Source organism: Tamandua tetradactyla, chromosome 12, assembly GCF_023851605.1.
Source record: "Tamandua tetradactyla isolate mTamTet1 chromosome 12, mTamTet1.pri, whole genome shotgun sequence".
In the NCBI taxonomy this organism is placed as follows: Eukaryota; Metazoa; Chordata; class Mammalia; order Pilosa; family Myrmecophagidae; genus Tamandua; species Tamandua tetradactyla.
Window position 1 is genome coordinate 86855911 of NC_135338.1, and position 13006 is coordinate 86868916.

Sequence of the window (13006 nt, forward strand, 5' to 3'; positions counted from 1 at the left end):
ATAACCTGTTTTCTAACAGAGAATCAGTTAGTTTTTATTATAGAAAATGGGCACAAAAACTGAAGGCTGAGGTTGCCTCCAGTGCTGAGCACCTTCTCAGTCATAGAGTATCAATCACACAGTGCAGAGAGAAGATTCTACCCTGAGTTTCAGGAAGTTTGGGGGACTGGGTTCAGTTTTCCCATCAAATAACTGCATTACTTTCCCATTTTCTCACAGGAGTTGAATCTAATGATCTCTAAAGCCCATTATCAGTCCATGTCCAATGAAGCTCATCTATTTCTCGTTTTCATTTTTCACAAAATTTTACTCACTTGTGATGTTGCTTTAGATAGCTGGCATCATGTTCTCATCACATTTCAGGGAGTTTTCCACTTTCTTACTTTACTAGACAATCTGCGTTCCTGGCTGACTCTTGTTAGATAAGTGTATTAATTTGCTAAAGCTGCCGAAATGCAATATACCAGAAATGGAAAAGCTTTTAAAAAGGGAATTCATTAAGTTGCAATTTACAGTTCTAAGGCTAGAAAAATGTCCAAACTAAGGCATCCATGGTAAGATACCCTAACCCAGGAAAGACCAATGGGTCCAGAACACCTTTATCAGCTGAGAAGGCATGTAGCTGGTGTCTGCTGGGGTCTTTGGCTTCTGGTTTCAAACAGTTTTCCTGGGGGTATTTTCTTTCTGCATCTCCAAATGTCTGGGTCTCATGTGCATCTGCTCAGTCTGCAGGCGCTCCAAAGCATCTAAGCTTCCTTCAAAATGCTTCACTTTTTAAAAGACTCTAGTAAAACAATCAAGACTCATCTTGAATGGGCAGGGTCACATCTCCATCTAATCAAAATGTCCCACCCACAATTGAATGTGTCACATCTCCATAGAAGTAATCTAATAAAAAATTCACACCCACAATTGGGCAGGTCAATCTCCATGGAAACAATCCAATCAATGGTTTCTACCCTAAACAATGGGTCTGGCCCCACAAGACTGGATCAGGATTTTAAAATGCCCTTTTTTGTTGTTGTTGTTGTTCATAATAGTTTCAAACTAGCACAATAAGTATCTTTTTCCTAAACATTCAATGTTGACAGAATGTCTTTGACCCTGTAATATGAGGATATCTTTACTGACATGAGATTTTCCATAAAACATGCAGCTCCCAGAATAGGATATTTTTAGGGTGGTAGCTACAAGGCATTAATAGTCATCAAGAAACACCATTATTGCTTTGCATGAATTAAGCTGTGCATTGGGGATCCCTGCTTTGGCTGTTTGTTTATCTCTTTGTGATTTTGGATATATTACCTTTTGCGAGCCGTGTTTCATGTTGATTTGACACTACAGAATTAGAGAAAATGATTGAATGCTTATTTACTGAATACCTTTTATGTGCCAGGGACTTTGTTTAACTAAATTCTCTCAACACTGGGAGGTAGGTGTTAGTTCTTCTTTACATGTGCTGAAATTAAAAGTCAGACTATGAGCTATTTCGTCAGTCAAAATTTCTGTTCCATCCTGCCTTTTCAGGGCTACAAAATTGCAGCATGGCCTCATGATGACAATTCCCAGAAGTAGAGCCCTGATTCTTAACACTTAGGAGTAATGCATTTTAGAAAGAGCCGAACTCTTTTTATTTTTGGCTTGTGCAGGCACTGGGAATTGAACCGGGTCTCTGGCATGGCGGGTGAGAACTCTGCCACTGAGCCATTGTTGCCCGCTCTAGCTCTTGTTTTTAATAAACAGCTTTCTTTTGCATGGTTTCCTATCTTTGAATAATAGCATGTTTTGAATAACATATAAAAAGTTTCACTAACAGGCGGGCCGCGGTGGCTCAGCGGGCAAGAGTGCTTGCCTGCCGTGCCGGAGGACCTCGGTTCGATTCCCGGCCCCAGCCCATGTAAAAAACAAACAAACAAACAAAATATAATAAAACAAGAAAATGTTTAAAGATGTTTCCCTTTCTTCCTTCCATCCTTCCTTCCTTCTCTGTCTTTCCTTCCCTTCCTCCCTCTCTCTTTAAAAAAAAAAAAAAAAAAAAAAAGTTTCACTAACATAAGGATGGCATCTAATTTAACAATATGAGCATGGCTCTTTTCAACCAATGCAGCTGAATACTTTCTGCCTATCCTGTAGGCACAGAGCTAAGACCAAGAGTTGTCCCTGTAGAAAAACTTTGGCACAATTAGTGCCTTTCTTTATAACCTCCTCTTCTCGGAATGATAGCTTGATTTGGGGAGCCAATGCCTACTTCTTTGATTTTAGGAGCTATTGAAATGATAGACTCACACATTTCTACATCAGATTTCTTAAGCATGGACCATGTTTTTTTAACATGATGGGTTTTTAGTACTTTCTGTTTTAAAATCTGACATTGCTTCTTGACACTTTGATGATCAATATCATTCTGTGGCTGATTAATCTGACCCAGTCGGTTAATAAAAGCCAGAAACTGGTTAGAATTAGTGCTCAGCATCCTCCAAGAAGACAATCTTAAATTTTTGTCGATGTTGGTGAAACAGAAGTGCAAACAGGTCAGGTTAAATTTCTTAGCCTCCTAAAGACATTAAAAGAGGTTTTCTAAGTTACCTCACCTTTAATAAAATGAAGTCATCTTATATATTAATACATTAATATTGCAGTTGGGCTTAAACTCACATAGACCCAGCTTTACTTAATGGTTAAATCAAATTGAATCTCAGATTTTATGAGTGATAAAAAGACAATAAAACGGGTCTGTTCAGTAAAGATAATAACTTGATTCAGTACTTTGGATGTAAGTGTTTAAGGTTTCCATGATAAAACCGTAATTTTATACCCCAAAGTGTGTTAATAACATTAGGTGAGGTAATAGGCAAAGTGCACTGACAACGTAATACCCGCAGGACCACAGTAATAGAAATAATTTATAATGTATCAGCAATAAAATCTTTAATGTTATCTCGAGTCAGGCCAGGCACCATGTCCGGGGTCTCAGATTACATGTGTCCTCTTCTCTCCCTCTGCTCTGGACACAAGTGTTAACCTAAAATAATTAAGAAAATGGTTTTCAGAGTGCAGAAACCTTTCACTATTACGGGCATACAGACCATCCTATTAAGTATTTCCATCCCAATCCATTTATGGCTGATGGATAGAACTTGATTCAAAGCTAAGAAGTCAGCATTTCTAAAAATAATCCCGATATTCATTTTAATTGGGTTGTTTGTCTTTTTGTTGTTAAGGATTTCTTTATACATTCTAGATATTCAACAATTAGATGTGTGGTTCCCAAATATTTTCTTCCATGGTTTAGGTTGTTATTTTATGCTCATGATAAAGTCCTTTGAGGCACAAACATTTTGTTTTATGTTGATTAGGCCCCATGTATCTATTTTTTTCTTTCATTGCTTGCGCTTTGGGTATAAAGTTTAAGAAACCATTGCCTAAAACAAGGCCCTGAAAATGCTTCCCCAGGTTTTCCTCTAGTGGCTGAGACTTATTTTAACTCCATATTAGTTTTCTGTCTTCCAAACAGAATAAATTCCTAACTTTTAAAATACATAAAGAAACTTTTCTGTGAAGACACCAGAGCCAGGTATTTGCATACCCATAAATGTATTTCATTTTGGGCCATGGTGGCTCAGCAGGCAGACTTCTCACCTGCATGCAGAGACCCAGGTTCGATTACGGGTGCCTGCCCATGCAAAACAAAAACAAAAACAAAAAGCAATCATGAACCAATAAATTACTGTTGTTTAAGCCAAAAAAAAAAAAAAAGAAAAAAATAGTATTTCATTTTGTAAAATCCTGATTAGCAGCTTCATAGCTCAGAAATTAATCCCACAAATTTTAATCTCTTTTGAATCAGTTTAGAGACAATGATTTCTTAATGATCATACATGAAACACTTTCACTGGGTGACTTTATTTACTGCAATTTTATCCTGCAATAGGATGTGTTTCAGCTGATAACTACATGAACCACAGTGCACAGGGGAAGGCCCATGGAAAAACCTAAATCATAATTCTTAAGATGATAGTTTTCTGCATAGTTTAAAAGTACATTTGTAAATAGTATGGGGAAAACTTGAAATTCAGATCCTAAAGTTTGGTTTTATTTTTTTGAGTCTATTCCAAATATTCATTTCATTGACTCTAAAACCTACAGGAAAAGCCCTAGAAATTCTGTTTGGTCATCCAAACTAACTATGATAATGATAATGACCATTATAACAACCTGCATTTACTGACTGAGTTTATTACAAGTCAAATATTAAGTGATTCTTAAAACTAATTTCATATCAATTCTACCATTATCCCCATTTTATATAAGAGGAACCTGAGAGAAGGAGAATCACTCTTCCCAGTTCCCATGGGCAGGAAGTGATAGAGACTCGATTGGGTAAGACCAACTGACCCCAGAGTGCTTGTTCTTGGTCCACCACTTCACTCTGGCAGACCATTTCTTAAAAAAGAGTTCTTTAAATTCTTTGTGCAAATGGTTTTATGGTTTTCAAATATGGTTACCATACCTAAAAGGAGCAAAAATAGCTTTCATAGATGCTGTTCTGAGCAGAAAACTCATTGCAACTCTGAATACTGGTTTGTCTATTGATTATCTACGTGGAGATGAAATACATAAAGGAAAACTAAGGGATGATCTACAGAAATGAATCCCAACAGTCTTCTTGCCTCTTTGTCTCCAGAAAATTCCTTTACCTACAAGAGGCCTTCACCTTGAAGCATAACCCATGTGCTGGGACTGATCATGTCTTCGGGAGGGATACCGGGAGTTCAAATTCAACTGCTTAGATTGCTCAGCATTAGTCTGCCTTCCTGCCAGCCCTACTCTGGTCTTATTAAATCTTGTCCTCATCCTACCTTGTGCCCCAGTCCCAGGAGGGAAGAAAGCCACTCAAAGATCTCTGGACTCTTAGTTTCTCCCTGTAGATCTCTGGAGCTCTGCTTAATTCAAGACTGCAGCTCTGTACCTTTCTTACCATTCACTTTCTAACACAGAAATAGAATTTTGCATCTGGGTCTAGAAGAAAAGAACTTGCTGGATGAATGTTTGCATACTGCTTAAAGAAGGGACAGTGGTCATAATTATTAGCTCTATTTCTAATTACCTCGATCTTATATCCTGTCAATCTGCATGGACTCCTTTCCTTAGTCTAAAGCTGGGCCTTTCTCTGGAAGCTGGAAGGGTGAGGAGATGTTGCTGCTGGCCGAAAAACACTCTAGAGAGTGTTAGCTAGGAGGAATCAAAGAAACTTGGTTTTGGTCAGATGCATGAGCTCCAACCACCAGTTTGCCAATTACTCAATGACTGACCTTGTAAACTCAGTGACTTCATCCTTAAAAGAGGGATAACAGCATTTACCTCTGAGGGCTCATTTTAGTTTGCTGAAGCTGACAGAAATGCAATATACCAGAAATGGGTTGGCTTTTACAATGGGGATTTATTAACTTACAAGTTTACAGTTCTTAGGTCATGAAAGCATCCAAATTAAGTCATCAACAAGCAATGTTTTCTCCCTAAAGACCTGTTACCAGAGATCCTCAGCTCCTCTGTCAGATGGCCAGGCACATAGTGATGTCTGCTGGTCTCTCCTTCTCTCTTGGGTTTTGTTGCTTCCAGCTTTTGGTTGTAGTAGCCTCCTCTCTCAGCTTCTCAGGGGCTTTTTTTTTTTTTTTGCATCTTCTCTCTGCCTCTTATCCTCTTATAAAGGACTGCAATAAGAGGATTAAGACCCACCCTGAATGAGGTGAGTCACGTCTTCAGATCCTGCTCACCAAAACATCCTACTTACAGTGGGTCCACACCCTTAGGAATGGATTAAATTTAGGAGCATGATCTTTTCTGGGCTACCTACCATGACACTGAGGTTTTAAAGTTGACATTTTTGGTGACTGGTACAGAGCGGGTGCCCTAGTATAGTGGTCCTGGTCCTTTACTTCCACTTTTTGGCTCTCCTGGACTGATCCATCCACTGGCATCTGAGCTCCAGGACACTATTATGGAATAGAAACCCTCACTCAGGATACTGAGCTAACCCAAGCCTAAGCCTGGGATGTAAAATTTAGAAGCATAAGAAATAAAAGTCCACGTTATACTCATCTGAAGGTTTCTGGCAATACAGAAAGGTATAATGAATGAGGCAAGTATTTCACAGATATTATTGCCTCTCTTCAAAGTGCTGTGACCTGAAATGAAATTAAAAGTATTCATTGGTAAAAACCTTGACTTGGCTATGTCAGTTGAATCTGATTGTTGTCTGTCCTGTCTAATTTACCTTACCTTCAGGTGTATCTATTGAGAAATCTTCACCCATCAGAGGGGAATACTTGTTCTGGCTTCTGAGTCATTCAGATAGGGGCAGGGAATTTATCAGCAAACTCAGCATCATCATTTTATAAGGCTCAGATAGTGGTGGGGGCTGTGCCAAGGTAGAGCACAAATGCTCTTACTGGAGATTATTCTACCATGTAGGCTACTTGTGAAGGGGGCTTTGGCTCAGATTCTCTAGATTTATAGGCTATGTGAATTCTTTGATGAAAGATAGGAGGACATGGAGTACAAAAGCATAGAAATTTGCTTTTGTAGCCACTCCCCCTTACTGAGCCATATGGTAAGATTGTTCAGATAGATTGTCCTGGTACAACTTAAGGGGGTCTCATTCACACAGACTCTTAGAAATGGTGCTCCCTGTGGTTGAACAGTGTACAACCTGCTCAGTGGTTCATGGTGGTCAACAATGTCTGGTACCCAGGAGAGTTAGTTGTTTACTCTAACACTCCACTTCCTGTTTGGGCCTCACATACTGATCCCCCAAACCAACAGTTGCTTAAAATCCACATGAATTTTCAAACCCTCTGGCCATTGTTCACATGCCAGCTCTTCCTTCATCTAAGGGGCATATCTATCCCATTCAGGTTCCCAGCTTCCTCCAAGCACACCATACTGGGATACCAGTCAGCCTCATTCTTGAGGCTACTCTTGTCTTGAGAATCTCAAACCTGGGCTGATGTAGTGGATCTGACAATGTGGTTTACCAATAAATAGATGTTTTTATGTTGCTATAGACAATAATTGCATCATTGAAATAGCTATGCATTCAAAGAAGAAGAGAGCTAGGGTTTCTTGAATTTGTGAGCTAAAAACCACAAGGAGCTGGGAAGCAACACTATTCTAGAAGAAGGAGCAGAATATTACCTTTTATTTAACTGTGAGACCAGTAAAGCGACCTGTAGGAAATAGAGCAAATTCCAATTAGGGGATTTTCACCCCCTTATCATTCTTCTTTGGTCTAACTTTTATATCCAAAATTCTGACCAATTAAATATATTTCCTATGTATTTAGAGATGAACTCTGTTACAGTTCCTGTAAATGCCACCTGCCTTCCAACCCTGTAGGTGCATTTAGCCACTCTCACTGCTGCTAGCTGTCGATACCAACAGACAACAAAGTTCTTGATCTGTCTCTATGGGTGGCTGAGTCTAGCAAGGGGAGAAGCAAAATCTTATCTTCCTGGAGCCCCTAAATGTAAAAATAGCCTGGCTCTTGATTGCACCAGGCTTTTAGGCCCGGGCATATCAGAGGAGAAGAGAGAGGGGATTGTCACTTCCTCGACTGGATATGGCAGCTTCAAAAGGCAACAAGGAGTCATAGATTAAAGGGAGTGCGGCTGGGTTCAGCCTTCCCAAGAACCTTCAAAGTCTCCTCACTTAGGACCTTATCAGGCTGAAAGGGGGATGCAGAAGATAAACTTTAAAAATAAATGCCAAAAAATCCTGATGACCGTCTCTGCCTCCTCCGCCACGTCTGGCCAGCAACATGTTAAGTGAACTGAAACGAGATCGTGGGGAGAAAGTCACAACCTGGTTATCAGTGGCAGTAAATGGAAGATAATAGCCCCACTGGAGAGTTACGAAATGGCTTGTCTTTGAGCTGCCAAAGCGTTTAGTCTCTCTTTTATTATATTCACAGCAGTAATCCGATATGTCCTGACTTCTGTCATCTGTATGTAATGCTTATCAACTCCCTGTCAGCGATGCACCCTCCCCTTGTCGGAGACAATTATTCCTCAAAGTGCCGAGGTGACGACTGAAACCATATTATGACTGGAAAGGAAATATGAAAGGTGGGGCCCGTCAGAGCCAGCGATCCTGGGGCTGACGTCAAAGTAAAGGAAAACACTGTGGATAAGAGGAGAGCAGAAGGCGAGGTCTTCTCCACGCTGGGGGCCGCGGCTGGCAGGGCTGGGGTCAAGTGGGCAGAGGACGGCTCTCCCCACGTCGCTTTACTAATTCATGATGGCAGGACGCGCGCCTCTGCCATCGCGCTCTGTCGCCGTTCCCATTTTACATCTCCATTTACAGGGGCTTCAGGTTAGGTCCTTAAGTTGTGCCCTGGGTGATGAAAGTTGAAAGAAAATAGGTGAGATCAGAAGCTCTGTTTTATAATAGAGGATGAAAGCCTGCTGCCCGCAGTGGCACCCTGCCGTGCTGCAAGATCTGTATTTGCACATGGGACATACTGTAAACAATGCACACGTCCAGGGCGTATTTGAAAAGGCAGCAAGGGCGTGGTGGGAGAGCTGGGGGTTTTAGAAGGAGCCAGAATAAGCTTTAAATCCTAGCAAGACGGAAAAGCTGAATGATAGAGTATTGAAGAATTCAACGTTTTAAAGTCAGACAGAATTCGCTCGGAATCTTGCTTCTGACCCCCGGTGGTTGTCTGACCTTGAATAAGATACCTATTACTGTGACCCTAATGTCTTTTATAAACGATAAAATAGTGCCTGATAATACCTGCCTTATGGTGGGATTGGAGAATCAAGAGATGATATATTGAAAGGGCTTGAGGAATAAATAGTAGCTTGAGACCTCAAATAAAAGAGCTGTTTATTCTCCTGTGTCTCATCCCTCCTGTGTTACTTTTTCAGGCCACCTGACATAAGCCAGAGCACCAAGAGAGAGGTGTGGGCATAGAAAATTGCACATTGGTGACATCCTCAAGGTGAGGGCTTTGAGAAGCTGCTCCCTCGTAATTCCCGTGACTGTAGAGCAGCAATACTACAGAGGACCTTGCTGATTGCATTTCGAAGCACTCTCTGCCTGAGTTTGTTTGGGACCAAGAGAGTGACAGCAGCTCCTTTCTTTATGTCGGGAATTGTCTTTGTACTGTGCAGTTGGCTTCTATTCTATCTAAAAGTCCTGGATTTTACATGATTTCTCATGTCATGTAGTTGCATGATTGCTGCAGAATTCACCACCAAATATGGGACACACCCTAGACAGGTGTGATATTCCACATATTTAATAGGCATTGGCCTATGCACCACTCGGAATGGATGCTGGAGCGGTGTCGTTTGGCCTTTTGCTGGGCTGCAGGACAACCCTCAGTCGCTGTTGAAAGTTGATCAGCTATAAAGGGGAGCAGCAGCTAGAGTGCTGATGAGGGCCCTTAGGATATTGGGAAGCAGCGATTTCTTCAAATTCAGAAATATTTCACAATTTTAACAACCTGTCTGGCCATACTGGCACAGGCTGGTGACCATCAGTCCTGCATAAGAGACCCGTAAAACCCCATGATATGCAATTTTACATTAGCCTTCATTTTCTGTCCTTCACCTTGTTTTATCTTTTTCTTTTTCCTTACATACTTTTTCAAAATTTTTATTAAACATTCCATTTGAAGTCATTGTAAGGGTGAAACCTATTAGAAATGATCAAAAGAAAAAAGAATAAAATTCCTCTCAGTATCTCACCACCCAGAGGTGACGACCACTGCTTGTTCCTCCTTCTACATCCATCTGTCTTTGACATGTTCCTGGTTTAACGCAAATCCATTTATTATTTTACTATTAAGTATTAAGTTTGTGATTGGTTTCAGATAGAAATTATTTAGGATATCTTGGAAAGGGCTTTCTATCAGTCGTTAATTGTTTTTTTTTTTAAAGAAGGGAAGAATGTTTAATTTACAAAATAACTTTTTGGCATCTATTAAGGTTCTCACGTGGGATTTCTTCTTCGATACAGTGAATTATTAAACTTGGCACCCTAATTTGGAATCATCTTCACATTTATCTAATAAACCCTAATTAATCATGTGTACTAATTAGAAGGACTAATCTATTTTAGGACTTTCCTGTGCAAAGCTGGTGCTGTCTTTGATTTCAGGGTTGTGTCAGCCTTGGGAAGAGATGTGGGGGTTTTCCTCTCCTTTGCTCTGAATAAGTTCATGGGGACATGACCTGAAGGCTAAAGCTTATAGGTTTGAAGGGGTAAAAAGAAAAAGAAACTGATTTTGAACCTTGCATATAATATGATATTTTCAATTTCTTTTATAATTACCGGGTTTTTTTTTTTTTTTTACTTTTTAGTTAAATTTTAGTGTTTATTTTCCCTAACAAAACTTTTTATGTCCACATTTCTATATTTTTGAGGGCACAATAGTATATGGTTGTCTGTTATTATAAAATATTTTCCATAACTGGGGTTATTTTCCATTTCTTATTATGATCGTGATTTCCTTCTTTTTTCTTAATTTTTCTCAGCAAAAATATGTCCCTTTGGTTGGTATTTTAAAAGAGTAAAAAACTAGGACCTCAATTTTTCATTTAAATTAGGTTATCTAATTTATTATTTTTATATAGTTCCTCTTGCTCTCGTTGGACATTTAATTGCTCTTATTAAAGTGTTTTAATAAGAGTTCATTTAATACAATGCTCTGCTGTTTACTATTTTCGCTTAATAACGAAAACTCTAAGATACAAAATTTTTCTGCGTATAGATGGAGCTGCATCTCTGTTAAACATCTATTTATTTCTAAATATGCCATTACCATTTCTAATTGGTATTTTGATTTCTACTCTGGACAAGGAATTTGCTCTTTTATAGAATATTTTCTAAATTTCGAGTGGATGGGGATTTTCTTTAAACTTTGGATAGGAATTTTTTATTATTTCGTTGTTATCAATGAATGTGACAAGCGTGTATTCTATTTTTGAAAAATGTGTTAAGATTTTATTCTTAGTCTCTTTTTTTCCCCTTGTCTGGGAAAATAAGGAGCTATAAACTATAGTAACACTGGAATTTTACGTGATCCTTCCTATTACTCTTCTTATTCGTGTTATTTTGGTGTAGTTCATGTTCCTCCAACGGCAGAAAAGCCAGATAATTTATTGTGTAAAAAGGAACGTTTTTAGGGGATGGTTAGACTTTAATAATTACCCCTGGACAACAAGCTAAACTGGGATACCCTGGGTGAACTGAAAGCTAAGGTCACCCTCCCTGTAAGACACTTTAAATTCTCTCCGAGCTAATGTGAAACATTTATTTAAATAAAAAGGAACTTGCAATTATTCTTTGTGGTAAGTTTTAAATGATTTTGAAATAATATCTGTGGCCTAATATATGATTGCTTATAGGTAATTATGAGTCCTGAACAAAAGTCCCTACTTCTTAATTGGGCTATTTGGGTGCATTTTGTACAACACCATAAAAATTTCCGAATTCTTCAAATTGGGAAAAGTTTGGCATTAATTAAATACTAATTACATAATTAAGAGCTTCCTATCTTCTGTAAGGTTTAAGTGATCACAGATATGCAAGATGCATGGTTTGTCCTGTGTGTGATGCATAATATAAATACTTATGTTACTATATAGATACACACACTACTATACATAGTAACATAAGTTATATACACTTTTAGTTTTATGCATACTTGGTGTAAATATATTTATATTTCTAAAGGAAAGAAGTTTAACACTCATGGTATACAGCATAACATACAACTAGTTAGAGTAATTTTTATCTTGATGTGGCTTAGACTTTTATAAATGGTAGTCATATTTATATGATTAGCAAAAATTAGTAAAAGTTTTCATTCCTATATGGTTTTAAATTCCAATGAAATAAGTTTTGGGAACTAATTAAAATAAGATTTACATTTCAGCTGTGGGAAGCAGTGTTTATTTTCCAGAAGGTAAAGCAGTTAGTTACATGAGATTTAAAAGGTGTAATTCTCAAAGAGTATTAAGCTATTAAATATAAAACTTTGGCCTTTATAAATACAAAATTAAAAGTTCTGAACAAACCTAGATGACAAAATACATAGGAGAGAATTTGGTTTCAGTCCTCTACTTCTCTTTTTTACTAGCAGTCATGACCTTTCAAATCTGGTCCAGAACAAATTTTAGAGATGAATGAATTTCTTTTCTTAATCCTGTAAGAAAAGAAACCAACTGAATACCTCATTTTACTCAGCACTTAGAAATGTGGTTATGAATTTTTTTTTTTAACTCTTGAGCTTCCCCAACCAAGTAGGGAAACTACTTGAAGGAAATTCAAAAATCATAAGCACATAATAAATGCTACCTAAATGTTAAATAATTAAACATAGATATACACATACACACACACATAAGCATTAACTCATTAAGTCCTTAACCCGAGAAAACATCTTTTCTATAATATTAAGCAAAAAGAGAATTTATCAAATTATATAGATAGTATGGTTGCAATGAAAAGAATGGAAATTAAAAATAGAAAAATATAGGCTCATACATTAGCCCCATTCATTTCTGGGAGGTGGAATGGTGTGTGACTTTTGCTTCATTTGCACCTGCTATTATTTTTAGGTGGCATCAAAGCAATGTGTCAAGATTTCCCAGTCGATTGCCTTGAAGGATGCCACCTTTCTTCTGATGGATATGTCCTGATATATTTTTTAAAGACATGTTTTCGCTTTTTATTCATTTCTCATACTTTTCTGAAAACCAGAATGGAGCATCTTTATTTTATAGTGCATGTCTTTATAGCTGCAGTATGAATGATATGCAAAGGCATAGGCAGGTATTTATTTTTCTTTTGGGAGATGAAGATCAATCTGGGTAATCACTTGTGAAAAGTAAAGAACAGACAAAGGATCTGGCTGTGATCATTAACAGAACATCTCAGGTCAGATTTCCTAGAGTTGCTTCCAAGCCTAATTAAAATTTGAAATATTGCTGTGTCT